The 13,640-nt window shown below is 43.0% G+C and overlaps 1 protein-coding gene across 4 annotated transcripts in view; it reads right to left on the bottom strand.

Annotated features, from left to right (window-relative positions):
- Window positions 1-13,640, bottom strand: part of BRCC3 (BRCA1/BRCA2-containing complex subunit 3) — a 55,691-nt gene that overhangs the window by 19,811 nt on the left and 22,240 nt on the right. The window lies entirely within an intron of this gene.

The following is a 13,640-nucleotide window of genomic DNA, read 5'->3' as shown; positions in this document are numbered from 1 at the left end:
AGGGAGACAGAGAGTAAACTTAATTTTCACCTCAAGAATTCAGAATAATGAAGAGTTCCCATCGTGGCTCAGGGGAAACGAATCTGACTAGTATCCATGAGGATGCAGGTTCGATTCCTGGCCCTGCTCAGTGGGTTAAGGACCTGGCATTGCTGTGGCTGTGGTGTAGGCCAGTGGCTACAGCTCCGATTGGACCCCTAGCCTGGGAACCTCCAGATGCCGTGGGTGCGGCCCTAAAAAGACCAAAAAAAATTTCAGAATAATGACAACAATAAGAACAACAACACAGCAACAATAAAACATACAGAAAATAGAAGGAAGAAACTAATAAAGAGAGGAGCAGAAATTTTTTTTAAAAAAGAAGCTAAGAAGCTGAGTTAAGAGAACCTAAAGCGGGTCCTTTGTAAAAACCAGTGAAATAGATAAGCCTCTGGAAATAGAATCTAGAAAAAGAGAAAACACACGTAAACAGCATTAGGTGGCTTCCCTGACACAGTCCCTGCAGCCAGAGAGACAATGATTGGGTGGAGAGACCAGAAACAGTAAGTGAGAAAGTAATGTATATTAGCGATAAACGCTACAAAGAAAAGAAGCCAAATTTTAAAAATAAACCATAGGAATTCCCACAGTGGCCCAATAGGTTAAGAATCCGACTACCATGGCTCAGGTGGCTGCAGAGGCAAAGGTTCAATCCCCAGCCCGGTGCAGTGGGTTAACGAATCTGGTACAGGTCACAGTTGCAACTCAGATTCAATCCCTGGCCCAGGAACTTCCATGTGCCATGGATGCAGCCATAAAAAATAATAGTAATACAGTTTTTAAATAAAAATAAGCTATATACTTCCTCAAGTCAAAAAAAATGGAAAACTTGGATGAAATTGACAGTTTTCTAGGAAATTATTACCATAATTGACTCAAGGAGAAGTAGAAAACCTGCAAAAGAAAAAACAAGCAAGAGAAAATGCAGTCTGATGCAGCCTGTCCCAGGGAGAGAGGAGTTTTCTTAAACGGATAAGGAACATCTGTCAAAAACTACAACAAACATTACACTTACTGATGAATTATTAACAACTATCTTCCTGAATCTGGGAATAAAAAAAGGATGCCTAATATCCCCGCAGAAAGCCCTACCGAATTTAGTAAGGCAATAAAGAGAAATAAAAGCCATACAGATTACCAAAAAATGAAATTTGATTATTCACAAGTGACCTGATTGTGTTTATAGAAAATGATAAAAACGCACATACTATTAAAATTAATAAGTAAATATGGCAAGACCGCTTGGCATAAGACCAATATACAAAAATCCTTTGACCTTACATATACCAGCAAAAATGGGAAGGAACTTTTTTAAATGATGCCATTTGTAATAGCTTTACAGTATTTTTAAAATAAACATCAAAGAGCTAGGAATAGGAGTTCCCGTGGTGGCTCAGTGGTTAACGAATCTGCCTAGGAACCATGAGGTTGCGGGTTCGATCCCTGGCCTCACTCAGTGGGTTAAGGATCTGGCGTTCTTGTGGCTGTGGTGCAGGCCGGCAGCTGCAGCTCCGATGGGACCCCTAGCCTGGGAACCTCCATATGCCGTGGGTGCGGCCCTGAAAAGACAAAGAAAAAAGAAAAAAACAAGCTAGGAATAGATCTAATAAAAGATGTATAACGCCCCTATACTGAAAATTATAACGTGTTACTGAGAGAAGTTAAAGACCACACAAAAGGAAAGATATAACATATGCTCCCGGAGAGGAAGCCCTCCCTTAAAAACTGTCGGTTTTCCCTGAATCGAGCTACAGATTTAAGGCAGTCTGAATCAAAGCTGCCGCAGGTCTTTTGCCTGTGGGTATTGAAAGGCCACATTCTGCAATTTCTGTGTAAAGGCAAAGGCTAGGAATAGCGAAGGCAACACTGCAGAAGCAAGACAGCGCGGTGCCGGCACAGGAACAGACCACAGGCCAAGAGAGCAACGTCAAGAATCCAGAAGTAGCAACGCGTCCCGGAATGTGCCGCACCGATGACAAGGAAATGGTCTTTTCTTGTTTTTTTAAATCACACAAAAGAAACGTGTTAACGAAGTCTTACGGGGCAAATGCCCTTGCTTGAAACTACCAGCCACTCCAGTCGCGACACAACTGTCTCCTCCCAAAACGTAGCGACTATCCTGACCTTTACGATCAGCGCTGCCTCGTAGTTTTACCATCCAGGTCCGCCTGCCTAAACACCACGCCTCGTGCTCCCCACTCCTCAATTTGTTCTGTGCTTTGAGTTTCTTAAACCTACAAATTTCCCCCCCCTTCTCTTCCTTCCACTCCAGTTTATTTCGTCACTGATTTTGTCTGCGCGCGCGCGCGTGTGTGTGTGTGTGTGTGTGTGTGTGTGTGTGTGTGTTCTACCTCACTGCTGCTCATTCTGCAGCAGCTCTCCTGGAGCAGGTATTTAGATTCTGTATGCCCTCCAGTCATAGAGACACGGACTTCTCCACTTCCTTTTCTTTCAACGTCTTGCTTTCATTTTTAAACTTGACTTCCTCGAGTTCGCCCTGGGGTCGTCATGGTTTGGTGATGTGCCAATGATTGGTCAGAATATTTTCGAAATACCTTAAACCAGTAAGTCTTTGAATTTTTGCCAATGGCATCTGTATATGAAGGCGCACTTTCCAATTTCAGGAAGTTTACGAATCAGCCTTAGTTCTCACCTCCTGCCTATGCAGGGTTTCAAGGTCAGCCAAGGTGAGTGACCAAAGTCCTTTCTTTTCGTAGGTCTTTTCTGGGCATGTGTACAGCCTTGTACACACATAAAGACTTCTAGGTCCTTAGCAGCTTATCCAAACCTTTAATAGCCTCTACAGCCATCACAAGACCCTACCCTATAGCACAGGAAAAGCTACTCAATAGCATGTCATAACCCATATAGGGAAAAGTAATGACTATGTTTACCTGTATTACTGATTCACTTTGCTGTACACCTGAAACCAACACAACACTGTAAATCAACGGTACTCCAATGAAATTAAATTTTTAAAAAATCTCCTCTCGGGAGTTCCCATCGTGGCGCAGTGGTTAACGAATCCGACTAGGAACCATGAGGTTGCGGGTTCGATCCCTGGCCTCGCTCAGGGGGTTAAGGATCTGGCGTGGCCGTGAGCTGTGGTGTAGGTAGGTCACAGATGCGGCTCAGATCCCCGCATTGCTGTGGTTGTGGTGTAGGTCACAGACGCAGCTCGGATCCCGGCGGCTACAGCTCCGATGAGACCCCTAGCCTGGGAACCTCCAGATGCTGAGGGAGTGGCCCTAGAAAAGGCAAAAAGACAAAAAAATAAAAAATAAAAATCCTCTCTGGCATCAAATTTCCCAAGACTTTCTTTTAAGTTTTGGGCCAGGCTCTTGTTTGGCTCCAACTGAAATTAGAGCCTTACTAGCTATCATGTGAACAAGTTCAGCCACTCACTACTGGCTTGGGTTACAACCCGAGATAGGGTTTTTTCCACAGAATTGATATCCCAATCAAATCGAAGAGTATTAACTCTCTGGGAATAGGGCTTTTACAAGGAGACGAGATGATGCCTGCGACAGAGCTCCAAGAGGTGCGTTCCCCTGGGTTGGTTCTGAGGCTTCCATTGCTCGCGGCTACGAAGCCCAGAAGCCGGGGGCATGAGGCTGCATATTCGGTAGTTCTGATTTGTTGTGATGGCTGCACCTGCGGCATGTGGAGGTTCCAGAAATGGTCTTTTCAATAAACAATTCTGACTCAATGGACATCCATGTGAAAAAAAAAGTGAATCTTGACCCCTGCTTCAGAACAGTCACAAAAATCAAATCCAGGGGTATTATAGATCTAAACACGAAAGGTAAAACAATAAAACTTTAGGTCAAATGCAGAACATCTGAATGAGCTTGAGGTTGGAAAAAATTCTTAATCGGAATACAAAAAGCTCTAAAGTGGGGGAAATGATACATATTAAAACTAAGAACCGGTATCAAAATATTTGCAAACCATGTACCTGATAAACAGTTAATATCCAAAATATATAAGGAACTCCTACGACTCGTCCTGTTAGGATAGCTAATACACAAAAAGACCAGTGTTGGTGAGGATGCAGAGAAAGTGGAAGTTTCTCAAAAGACTAAAAATAGAACCACCACACGATCCAGCAGTCCCAGTTCTGGATATAGAGCCAAAAGAATTGAAATCAGGATCTCAAAGCAATGTCTGCGCGCCTATTGTCATTGCTGCTTCCCTCACAACAAACAAGATATGGAGACAAACCAAGTTGTACTGAAGTGAACGGATAAAAATGTGATATATATACACACACGAAGGAATATTATTCCGTGTTAAAAAGCAGAAAATCCTGCTGTTTGCAACAACATGGATGAACCTGGAGGACACTATGCCAAATGAAATAAGCCAGACACAGAGAGACAAACACCGTATGATTTCACTTATCCGAAGTATCTAAAATAGGCAAACTCAGAGAAGCAGAGAATACCATAGTGGTTGCCAGGGGCTGGCGGCTGGGGGAAAGGAGAGTTATTCAACGGACATAAAGTATTGTGCATATTTCAAAATCTGTGGAGAGGGTAGATCTCGCATTGTCTTCTTAACCACAAAACCAAAATTAAATGAAACACAACAAAAGCAAAGAACACAAGCAAGCTTGCAGGTGCTGGATGTGGCTGTTACCTTGATTGTGGCCATGTCAGCCCTAAGCCTGATTTATACGCAGGCTCTAGATCATTTATAACCCAATAAAGAGTGCAGCTAAAACAAGGGTGAGTCTCAGGAATTCAAGCGGTGCTTCTAGTGAGAACGTTGGTGACCCTGTCAGGACCTTCTCAAGGTCAACAGATGCAGGATTTGACATTCTTTATTAAAAGGAGGCACACAATGGGCACTGGATGAGCCATTTCGTTTCTATCGACTCAAGCTTCTGAAAGACATTCAATGATCTTTTTTTTAATTAAATTACAGAGTAACGATTTTTATTTTATTTTTTTGCTTTTTAGGCCACATCCACAGCATATGGAAGTTCCCAGGCTAGGGGTCAAATCTAAGCTACAGCTGCCAGCCTACACCACAGCCTCAGCAATGCAGGATCCGAGCCACACCTGCGACCTATACCATGGCTCAGGGCAATGCTGGATCCCTAACCCATTGATCGAGGCCAGGGATCGAACCCGCAACGTCAGGGTTCCTAGTGAAATTCTGTGCCACGACAGGAACTCCTCAATGATCTTTTAAAAGCATTTTTCCTTTACAAGATCAGCACCCTTTAATAAGAATGCAATGAGAAACACATTCTTTTTTTTTTTTTTTTTTTTTGTCTTTTTGGTATTTCTTGGGCCGCTCCCACGGCATATGGAGGTTTCCAGGCTAGGGGTCGAATCGGAGCTATAGCCACTGGCCTACGCCAGAGCCACAGCAACGCGGGATCAATCTGAGCCGTGTCTGTGACCTACACCACAGCTCACGGCAACGCCGGATCCTCAACCCACTGAGCAAGGGCAGGGACCGAACCCCCAACCTCAAGGTTCCTAGTCAGATTCTTTAACCACTGCACCACGACGGGAACTCCAGAAACACATTCTAAAATTCTGGTAAACGCACATGGAGAATAAGTTTCCAGCTAATACAGTTTCCCTCCAGAGATGTACTCCCAAATAGATTTTTCAGACATCTAAATGTCACCATCTTACACAAATAAAATGTTTTTAACGCTTCAAGTGTTTCCCTTATAGCATTCCAAAGTTCAGAAAAAACCTCAGTACTCTGTACTTCAACTACCAATAATCTCACCAATTGCCCGTCAGGCATCACGTCATCAGCAAGAACAGGGAGTTGCCCAGAGGAGTTCGGAAGCAGCTGGAGACATTTCCGAAACCCAGAAGACTAGATGCCGTATCCCACTCTCCAGTCCCTGCACCCGGCTCCCATCTAGTCAAACAGCTGCTGTCTTGTTCCCTTCCCGCGACAACGGAGACTGAAAGACACAGAGGCTTGCCCCTCCTAAGGCTGCTTCGAATGGCTTTCACCTATTTTTGAGCTCTCGCCTTGCATGAATGTTCTTCGGCTTCGCTGAGGCACAACTGACAAGAGCGCTGTACACAGTGAGGGTGCGTGCTGGCTGCTCCGGCCTCACGCACGCTGTGAATAATCACCACAGTCAAACGCATGCTCCGTCACCTCGCGCTGCCGCCTTTTAGGGGCAGGGGGAGAAGACAGGACTTACCCTCTTAGCACATTTCAGTACAACACGGTCGCCCATCAGATCGTCTGTAACCACCAGCTCCCGCCTCCCCTCCCTCAGCCCCTGGCACCCACCGTCCCACTCGCCGGTTCGGACGCCGCGTGGGAGCGGGCTCCTGCAGTTCTTCTCCTCGCGCCAAGGGCCTACTTCACTCCAGGCCGACCCAGGTCGGCGCCTAGGGTGGCGTCCCTTCTCTGGGGCGCTGAAGGGCGTCCCTGTACCTTTTCGTGTACATCTCGTAGCCGTTTGTTTGAGAAATTTCTCTTCTTTTCTTTTTCAGCTTTTTAGGGCCTCCCCCACGGCATACGGAGGTTCCCAGGCGAGGGGTGGAATGGGAGCTACAGCTGCCGGCCTGCACCACAGCCCCAGGCACGCCAGCTCCTTAACCCACTGAGCCACCCGCAACCTCAAGGTTCCCAGTGAGATTTGTTTCCACTGCGCCACGACGGGAACTCCTTCTTTTGAGAAACTGCTATTCAGCTCCTTTGCCCACCTTTTAATCGAGTTACTTGATTTTTTCTCTGAGCTCCTTGTATATTTTAGATGTTAATCTCATAGCATGTACATGGTCTGCAATTATTTTCTGCCATCGTATATGTTGCCTTTTACTCGGCAGACATTTCCTTTGCTCTGCAGAAGTTTGTTAGTACGAGACAATCCCACTTGCCTATTTTTACTTTTGCTGCTGCCTCAGAAAAATTTTTCATTACCAAAGCCAATGTCAGGGGTTTCCCATCTCATGACCCAGTGGTTAACAAACCCGACTAGGATCCATGAGGATGCGGGTTCGATCCCTGGCCTCGCTCAGTGGGTTAAGATCCAGCGTTGCCGTGAGCTGTGGTGTAGGTGGCAGACGCAGCTTGGATCTGGTGTTGCTGTGGCTGTGGTGTAGGCCAGCGGCTACAGCTCCGATTCGACCCCTAGTCTGGGAACCCCCATATGCCTCGGGAGCAGCCCCAGAAAAGACAAAAAATAATAATAATAAAATAAAATAAAAAGACAACCCACAGAATGGGAGAAAATCTTTGCAAATGATGCAACAGAGAAGGGCCTAATCTCCAAAATATATAAACAACTCATACGACTCAAAAATAACAAAAAACAACCAGAGTTCCCATTGTGGCGCAGCAGAAACGAATCTGACTGGTATCCTTGGGGATGTGGGTTCGATCCCTGGCCTTACTCAGTGGATCAAGGATCCAGGATTGCCCTGAGCTGTGGTGTAGGTCACAGAGACATGGCTCAGATCCTGCGTTGCTGTGGCTGTGGTGTAGGCCAGCAGCTGTAGCTCGGATTCGATCCCTAGCCTGGGAACCTCCATATGCCATGGGTGTGGCCCTAAATAGCTAAACAAAACAAAACCAACCAATTGAAAAATGTGCAGAAGACCTAAACAGACATTTCTCCAAAGACGACATACAGACGGCCAACAGGCAACACGAAAAAATGCTCAGCATCACTCGTTATTAGAGAAATGCAAATCAAAACTACAATGAGGTACCACACCTCACAACGGTCAGAATGGCCATCATTAATAAGTCAACAAATAAATGCCGGAGAGGGTGTGGAGAGAAGGGGACCCTCTTTCACTGGTTGGTGAGAATGTAAATTGCTACAACCACTATAGAGAACAGTATGGAGGTACAGAAAACTAAATATAGAATACCATATGATCCAGCAATCCCACTCCTGGGCATATACCCAGACAAGACATTCGTTCAAAAAGATACCTGCGTCCCTATGTTTACTACAGCTCTATTCACAAGAGCCAAGACATGGAAACAATATAAATGCCTATCAACGGATGAATAGATTAAGACGATGTGGTACATATACCCAATGGAAAACTACTCAGCCATAAAAAAGAATGACATAATGCCACTGGCAGCAACATGGATGGAACTAGAGATTCTCATGCTAAGTGACATTAAGTCATGAGGACAAATTCCATATGATATCATTTATATGTGGAATATAACATTGGGCACAGATGATCCTTATCTACAAAACAGAAACAAATCACGGACATGGAGAGCAGACTTGCAGTTGCCTGCCAGGCGGCGGCAGAGAGAGAGGGAGTGGGATGGATGGGGAGTTTGGGGTTGGTGGATGCAAACTCTGACATTTGGAGTGAATGGGCAGTGGGGTCCTACTGAACAGCACAGGGAACTCTGCGTGACTGGGTCACTTTGCTGCACAACAGAAACTGAAGAAACGTTGTAAATCTCTATACTTTCATAAGAAATGTATATAAAACAATCAAGAACCTACTGTATAGCACGGGAAACTACTCAATATTCTGTAACAACCTATAGAAGAATCTGAAAAAATGAATATATGCATATGTGTAACTGAATCACTTTGCTGTGCACCTGAAACTAACACATTGTAAATCAAGTATACGCCAATTTAAAAAATGTTTAAAGAATTAGAGTACGTTCTGAATTACTTTTAAATTTCCTGAAGCTAAACAAACCTTCTATTTCTGAATGACCCTGAACTTGGTCATTGTGCATTATTCCCTAATAGAGTTATATTTGATTTGTTGATATTTTATTCTAAATTTTTACATCTATAGGTAAGATTAGTCAATAGTTTTCTTATTCTATGCTACCTGTAACCAGGTTTTGATGTTAAAATTATTCTAGCTATTTTTAAAAGTTGAGGAGCTTTTAACCTTTTGGTGTGGTCTTTAAAATATATATATTGGGTGTTCCTGTCATAGCTCAGTGGTAACAAACCCAGCTAGTATCCATGAGGATTTGGGTCTGATCCCTGGCCTTGCTCAGTGGGTTAAGCATCCAGTGTTGTGCTGAGCTGTGGTGTAGGTCACAGATGCGTCTCAGACCTGGTGTTGCTGTGGCTGTGGTGTAGGCCGGCAGCTGCAGCTCTGATTTGACCCCTAGCCTGGGAACTTCCATATGCCTCGGGTACAGCTTTAAAAAGACCAAAAAAAAAAAAATGTATAAATTGAATTAGAGCCACCTTAAGGTTAGAATTCAGCTGTAAAGCCATGTAAATTTGCTATCTTCTAAAAATCACAGGTCCTTGTTCACCTTTTTCGGTCTCTGCTTTGATAACTGCATTAAGCTTTCTATTTTTTTATTTATTTATTTGCTTTTGAGGGCTGCACCCACGGCATATGGCGGTTCCCAAGCTAGGGGTTGAATCAGAGCTGTAGCTACCAGGCCACACCACAGCCACAGCAACGTGGGATCCGAGCCTCGTCTGCAACCTACACCACAGCTCACGGCTACGCCGGGTCCTTAACCCAGTGATTGAGGCCAGGGATAGAATCTGCATCCTCACAGATACCAGTCAGATTTGTTTCCGCTGAGCCATGATGAAGTCTTGTTTATGAAATATTTCTTTTATGGAAAATGCTTTTGGTTCCAAGAATAAGAACGTGTTGGCAACCTCGGTATCCTACAGACTTTTTCTTTAAAACTTACATGGCTGGAAGTTCCCGTCGTGGTGCAGTTGTTAAAGAATCCGACTAGGCACCATGAGGTTGTGGGTTCGGTCCCTGGCCTCGCTCCGTGGGTTAAGGATCCGGCGTTGCCATGAGCTGTGGTGTAGGTTGCAGACACAGCTCGGATCCCCTGTTGCTGTGGCTGTGGTGCAGGCCAGTGGCTACAGCTCTGATTCGACCCCTGGCCTGGGAACCTCCATGTGCCACGGGAGCGGCCCTAGAAAAGGCAAAAAGACCAAAAAATAAAAAATAAAAAAAATTAAAAAATAAAACTTACACAGCTGTATGTTTTTTATTTGGACTTGTGGTCCCTTTTAATTACTACGTTTGGTATGAAGTTTAGATGTGATAAATTTTGATGCATATACACGTGTCTCATGTTTTGTATTCTAAACGGTCCTGTTATGGTTTTGTTTCCAATTTTACGTCGCTAGTATATAGAAACATGAATGCTTTTGTCTGGTGACACTGTATCCTACGCCTCTCTTAACTCACTTATCAGTGCTAGGAATTTAGAGAGTCCTTGGGGTTCTCCATACAGACAACCATGTCTTACACAAGTGGGGATCAATTTGTTTTTTTCCCAATCCACATGCCTTTATTTCTTGCTTTACTGCACTAAGACTCTTCCAGCACAAAGTTCAACAGAAGCGGGAAGAGGGGATTTTTCAGCACCACACTCTACTCTTCCTCTAGGACTATGGTGAATGCTTGACCTTTTAATCTACAGAGCTCTCCAGCTGTTTGGGGGTTTTTGTTGGTTTTTTGGTTTGTTTTTTTGTGTTTTTGTCTCTTTAGGGCCACACCTGTGGCATATGGAAATTCCCAGGCTAGGGGTCGAAGAGGAACTGCAGCTGCCAGCCACGGCCACGGCCACGGCCACGCTGGATCCAGGCGGCATCTGTGAGCTACAGCACAGCTCATGGCAATGCCAAATCCTTAACCCACTGAGCGAGGCCAGGGGTCAAACCCACATCCTCATGGATGCTAGCCGGATTCGTTTCCAGTGCCCCACAACAGGAACTCCCATTTTTTTTTTTTGAGGTAAAAATTCTGTGGCATTTTTTTATGACAGCCCTAGCAAACTAATACGCCCCCGATTTACCTCTCTTCTCTAATTTTTGTCTCTACGGATTTGCCTATTCTGGACATTTCACTTAGCATGTATTCAGGGTTATAGCACTTATCAGTTTATTCTCTTTACGGCGGAATATTCCATTGTATGACTCCACTATTTATCCACTCACCAGCGGATGGACATTTGGGCTGTTTCCACTTTTTGTCTATTATGTTGCTGTGAGCATTCGAGTACAAGGTCTGTTTGAACACCTCTTTTCCCTTGTCTTTGGTATATACCTCTGGGTGGAATCACTGGATCATGTGGTAATTCAGTGGGTGAAGGTTCCTTTTCTCCATGTCCTCAGCAACACATTAGTAAATCCATTCTACTGGGTGGGAGATAGTATCTCAGTATGGTTTTTAGTTGCCTTTCCCTAAAGACTAATGATGTCAGGCAGTTGGAGAAATCTCTGCTCAAGTCCTTTGCCCATTTTAAAAACCTGAGGCGAAATTCACGTGATATAAAATAAACCATTTTAAAGGGAACGATTCACTAGGATTTAGTACATTTACATTGTTGTGGGGCCATAAGCCATATTTGGATACTGCGAGATTCCTCCACGTCGTAGCACGTTTCAGTACTTCCTTCCTTGCTTATGATGAGTAATGTTCCACTGAATGGCTACACTAAAATTTGTTTCTCTCTTTGTCAGTTGATGGACATTTGGGCTGTTTCCACCTCGCGGCTATGGCGAATAGTGCGGCTACAAATATTTAGGTACAAGTGTTTGAGTATCTGTTTCCAATTCTTTGGAGTACATTCCTAGGCATAGATAAATCCCTTGCTAGGTCATATGAGAATTCTATGTGTTAACTTTTGGAAGAACCACCATTGTACACTCCTCACCAAAAATGTCCAGAAGTGCCAGCTTCTCCACATCATTCCCAATACCCGTTATTTTCCATTTTTCAAATGATGGTCTACTTAGGGCATGTAAGGTGGTATCTTGTTATAGTTTTGACTTGCATCTTCCAAATGACTGATGCTATTGAGCATCTTTTCAGGTGACATGTACATCTTCTTTGGAGAAGTGTCGCGTCAAGTCCTGTGCCCATTTTTAAATTGAGTTGTCATTTCGTTACTGAGTTAGAAGAGATCCTTATTTGTTCTTGATACTAGACTCATTCAGACATAAGATTTGCAAATACCTTCTATTCTGTAGGTTGTCCTTCCAGTTTCTTGATAATGTCTTTTGATGCACGAAAGATTTTAGTTTTTATAAAATCCAATTTATCTATGTTTTCTTCTGCTATTCATGCTTTTGGTGTCTTATCAAAGATATCATTACAGAATCCAGTGCCATGAAGACTTACCCCTATTTGCTTAAAAGCGTTTTATGGTTTTAGCTCTTCCATTTGGGTCACTGATCTCTTTTGAGTTAGTTTTTATATGTAGCGTACGTGGATAACCCGTCGTCCCAGAACCACTTGTTGAACGCACTCTTCTTTCCCCATCGAATGACATCAGTAGCCATGCTGCAAAGCAGTTGGCCATAGATAGGCGGACTTATTTGTGGACTCTCAATTTTATTCCATCAGACTCTATGTTTCTACTTATGCCGGGTTCACACTCTTTTGGTTACCGAAGCATTGTAATTAAGTTCAGAAATCTGGAAGTGTGATTGCCAAACTTTTTCCAAAGGAATTTCAAGATCATCTTTTCCATGTCTGTAAAGGGCCACTGGAATTTTAATAGGGATTGTATTGAATCTGCTGATCTCTTTCGGAAGTATGGTCATCTTAACATTATTGTGTTTTTCAGTCCATGAATATCGTATGTCTTCTGATTTATTTAGGTGTTCTTTAAATTTCTTTCAGCAATGTATTCTAGTTTTAACTATAAAAGTCTTTCCCATTGGGTAAGATTTTTCTTAGGTATTCTATTATTTTGGATGCTGTTATAACTGGATTTTTTAAATTTCCTTTTTAGACTGCTCATTGCTGGTGTATAAAAATACAACTGATTTTTGTACATTGATTTTTGAACACTGGAACTTTGCTGAATTCATTTATCAACTAGTAACTTTTAAGGGCTTTTTCAGATTTTCTATATATAGGATCATGTCATCGGCAAATAGAGATGGTTTTAGTTCTTACTTTCCAATTTAGATGACTTTTATTTCTTTTTTTGCCTAATTGTTTTGGCTAGAACTAGGAGTAAAATGTTGAATAACAGTGGTAAAAGCAGGCATCCTTATCTTGCCTCTCATCTTAAGGAGAAAGCTTTCAGTCTTTCATCATTGAGTAAAATTTTAGCTGTGGGTTTTCATAAAAGCCCATCAATGGTGAGGAATGTTCCCTAGATTCCTAGGTTTATTATAAGAGGATGTTGGATTGTGTCAAATGCTTTTTGTGCATCAATTGGGATGATCATGAGGAGTTTGCTTCTTTCATTCTATAAATGTAGAGTATTAATCCATTGATTTTATGTTGAGCCTCACTTGTATTCCAGAGATAAATCCCACCTGGTCGTGGTGTATATGCCTTTTAAGGTGTTATTAGATTCAGTTTGCTAGTACCCTGCTAAGTATTTTTGCATCTGTAGTCATAAGAAATATTACTTTGTAACTTTTTTGGTGATATCTTTGTATGGCTTTGGTATCAAGGTAATGCTGGCCTCAAGGATGAGTTCAAAGTGCGCTCTACTCTTCTAATTTTGGAAAAAGTTTGAGTAGGGTTAGTGGCAGAATTAATCAGTGTAGTCATCTGGTCTTGGAGTTTTCTTTGTTGGGATGTTTTTGAATACTGATTCAATCTATTTAATTTTTACAGATCTGTTTAGGTTTTGTTTCTTTTTTAGCCAGT

This window comes from Sus scrofa, chromosome X (genome assembly GCF_000003025.6).
Source record: "Sus scrofa isolate TJ Tabasco breed Duroc chromosome X, Sscrofa11.1, whole genome shotgun sequence".
Taxonomy (NCBI): Eukaryota; Metazoa; Chordata; class Mammalia; order Artiodactyla; family Suidae; genus Sus; species Sus scrofa.
Note: the sequence above shows the minus strand (reverse complement) of the source record. Positions and strands in the feature narration are given on the sequence as shown.